A 3,725-nucleotide genomic window follows, 5' to 3' on the forward strand; every position below is an offset into this window, starting at 1 on the left:
ACAGCTGGCTGTGGCTGAAGGTTTAGTCTGTGGCCATGGAATGAAGCCAAATTAACTGGGTGAAATCTGTGCCCTTGTCCACAAAAACAAAGGACTAACTGGTAATCACCTTCAGCCATTTCTGCTACAACATCTCATCAGGTATTGGCTTCCTGTCCTCAAGACCATGCCAGCTGGGTGATCACCTAGCCTTACTGCCTGGCGCAGGTATGGATGGATGTCCCACTGTCACACTTGTTTGATGCCTCATCTCTCTTGATCAAAAGTGTGGGATTGATGGGATGAGCATGATGGAGAGTGGAGGAGTGTGCTAGGTTGACAACAAATGTGGGGATGTCCAGTTTGCTGGACACCTGCTATTGCACCCTGCCTGCCCATCCAGTCTCTGAGCCCTCGTTCAGGATGCTGACTGACTGTTTTGCATCTGTTGAGTGAGGGATGGGTAACCATCTTCTCACTGATGCTTGATGCCACGACTGATTATCGCCTGCTGAGTCCTGATTTGGTGATCAGCTAACACAGTGGCTTGGTATGACCTTTTTATTGCTTTTCATGATTCCATGGGTGGACAAGGATACAGGTAAATGGCTCAAAGGTCACTCACAAGGCTGTGGATGGGGGTGCAATACCAAAGAGGCTTCATGCACATGTCTAGCCCTTTGACAAGTATAGGTGGAAGCTGGAGCCCATGAGCTGGGCTGCTATGACAGGATCTCTTGCTCTCACCGTGTAGTGTCAGGTCTCTCCCTTGCTCTGTGTCTCCCTCACGTGGTCTTTCCAGCAGCAGCAAGGTGGCTGAACTTCTTAAATGGTGCTGAGAGATTTCCGAAGCATAGTTCACATGTTTCACATGCCGCCATGGTTTCTGATGACTTAGGCCCAGAACTGGCACAGTAACCCTTTCACCTTGGTCAAACTGCATCACACGGCCAACCTAGATTTAGAGTGGAAGAGACTATGTGAGGATGTGGATATGAGGAGGTGCAATTCATGGGCTATATTGGACGTCCCCACTTTTCTCTCAGAATAAAATCCTCTGAGGACTTCTGTGAACTATCTCCCACACCCTCCAACCTCAACTCTGTTCTCCCTCCTTCCCCCACTTCTCTCTAGCTACTCTGGCCCCCTTCAGCCTGAGAAAGATGGGGTAGAAGGAAGCCATCCATGAGGTGGTAGTGGGAGCCTGAGTGAGTCTTGCCTGACATGTAGGGATCCTTTAGATAGACAAGTAATGGTATCAGAATCCCAAGACAGGGTAGAACACTTAAGAGCACTGAGGGCTTTGAATATTACCAATTGTGTGCTTAGAACATAGAGTAGGTAATGAGGTATTGTAGAAGATGAAGCTAAAAGAGACAAGGAGAGGCCAGCTGACAGGAAGGATTGTAAGCAGGAAACACTTCATTGGGCTTGAATTTTAGAAAGAGCACTCTTTGGCAGTTTGGAAGATGCAGTAGAAACTGTGGAGATTTAAAAAAATTGAAAGTCAGGCAAGACAAAGGGAGGGGCTCAACAGCTCTTTCTCTAGAGTGTGTGAGTCCCTGGGCAAAATATTTGGGGGGAACCCTGTCTATATTTAAAAAATTGATTGAAAGTGTATTACAAAGTTTTTGAACCCATAAAAGATAATTAGCTGATGGTTTAAGAAATGGATATTTTCATAATTGTTTTCTATCCAATCAGTGCATTAAAAGATTCTTTGTAGGATCCAGGGCCCTGTCTCTTCCTGTTGAGGTCCAGGAACTATCTCTTTCATGCTCTTTCATGTTAGATATGCGGTTCCTGGCTAATTTAGATCTCCCACTGCAAGAAAAAGGTAGCAAGGCAGTTAGTACTCACAATACCATGGCTCTTTGCAAGCTATTTGTACGGAAGTAATACAGATCTTTTTGTCCCTGTAACTCGCTAACATCAGTTATTTCGTGCTGGTTACATCATCATTCACACTGTGGCATCATCTGATGTGTTGCCTCTGGATACTGCTTCCAGTGCTTCTCTCGGGTGTTGTTATGGTGTGTCATTGACAATGACCACAAATGCAAGTCTTGCCCAAGGGTATGCTAGGAAAAGGTGAGCAATAATTTGTTTTCTGCTCATGTGACATTTATTGATCAGAATTTTATACCTTAAGTATAAAAGAGCACATATCCAGCCATGACTTCTTTTGAACTCTTTAGGCTGGAATCCCTGCATTCCTAGAATGTTGTCTCTTTTAGTGTTAATCCCACTGGTGCCTTCCACACCACCACCTGCAGATAGGAGAGGAGCCTGTGGGAAGAGCATGGTCCCACTAGTCAAGCAATGTCCATCCTTTGTCGGGAAGGCCTTTAGAATAACCTGAGAGGGGCACTTGGATGGCTCAGTCTGTTAAGCATCTAACTTTGGTTCAGGTCATGATCTCAGGTCCTGGGATCAAGCCCCATGTCGGGCTCCTTGCTCAGCAAGGAGTCTGCTTCTCCCTCTGCCTGCCACTCTCCCTGCTTATGGTCTCTCTCTCTCTCTTTCTCTCTTTCTGACAAATAAATAAATAAAATATATAAAAAAAAAAAAAGAAAGAAAGAATAGGCTGGTGGATATTAAAGCTGCCTTGCTGTTCACCCCACTGTTAATTTTGTAGCCATCTGCTAATATTTTCCCTGTGGTGGTTTCTAATCTGCTCTGAAAGTTTGTAGAACTTAATCCACTTTTAAAATCTTTTTCAGTTTCCCTTTTTCCTCAGGAATTCATTTAAAATCTTTACTAAAGTCTCATCATTCTTCCTTGCGTGCAACCCTTCCTACATAAGACCGTAAGGAAGATTTAGGGAAGGGAGTTGCTACTTACAGATAATTTATTATGACTCAAAAAAAAAAAAAAAAAGGAAATACCAGAAGAAATCAGCAGCCCCAAATCCTTACAACTCAAATGGATTGGAGCGAAACATGCCAATGAGTGTCACGCACCTGTGCTTATTCTGCGTTCAGGAGGCTGTTCTTGTGATCCCATTAACGCCTCACTTAAAAATGAACTATTTTTGCTGGAAAGTCACATAATTTCTTCTCCTTTTCTTCTTCTTCTTCTTTTTTTCAAAATTCCTTTACCAAATGGTGACAGGAGCGTTTCCCTGTTTTCCGGAGAACAGTAGGCTATTGTGCCTAAAACTGGAAAGACAAACAGTGAAGGAGGCCAACCTGACAGCCCCAACCCAGAGACAAAAGGGCTGCTTTGAGATTCTTGCCGACCAGCAGACAGTATTTTCATTATTTCAGTGAAGCTGAACACTGGAAACCTTTTAAAGGAACAGCACTTTGTGTCTCACACACAGGGCAAGTTAGCTAACATAGGCCATACTCTCCCTGTCCCAAAGCTTCCAGAGACTACTGGCTAACAATCTATATAAAAGTGACTTCACTCAAGATGCAGAGACAAAACCCAGGCTGGTTGTAATGATGTCAGATCAAAACTGACCTCTGAAAAAACATGGAACAACTGAGAGGAATCTATTTCAGTGGCCTGCAGGCAGATGCCTGGTTAAAAATTAAGAGGAAGGATCCAGAACAGCAGTAAGGACCAGAACAGAAGCCAGGTCTATTCCAGGGGAGGATGGAGTGAGTCATGCAGGAGGAACTGCTTTTGGATCACTTGTCTTTTCGAGTCCTTGCACAGTGACCCCGATATGTGGAGCCCCATGTCTTACTGGAATTTGAAAAGGTTCCACTGTGGGAGAATTGTGCAGACTTGTTCCT

At 44.3% G+C, this 3,725-nt stretch overlaps 1 long non-coding RNA gene across 1 annotated transcript; it reads right to left on the reverse strand.

The window, feature by feature from the left end:
• Positions 1-526: 526 nt before the first annotated feature.
• Positions 527-3,190, reverse strand: LOC123388820. Its single transcript, XR_006603323.1, has 2 exons — positions 2,943-3,190; positions 527-934 (listed from the first exon to the last, which is right to left on the reverse strand). It is a non-coding gene; the product is annotated as an uncharacterized LOC123388820 (long non-coding RNA).
• Positions 3,191-3,725: the final 535 nt, after the last annotated feature.

This window comes from Mustela putorius, unplaced genomic scaffold (genome assembly GCF_011764305.1).
Source record: "Mustela putorius furo isolate JIRA1106 unplaced genomic scaffold, ASM1176430v1.1 tig00003911_pilon_pilon_pilon, whole genome shotgun sequence".
Taxonomy (NCBI): Eukaryota; Metazoa; Chordata; class Mammalia; order Carnivora; family Mustelidae; genus Mustela; species Mustela putorius.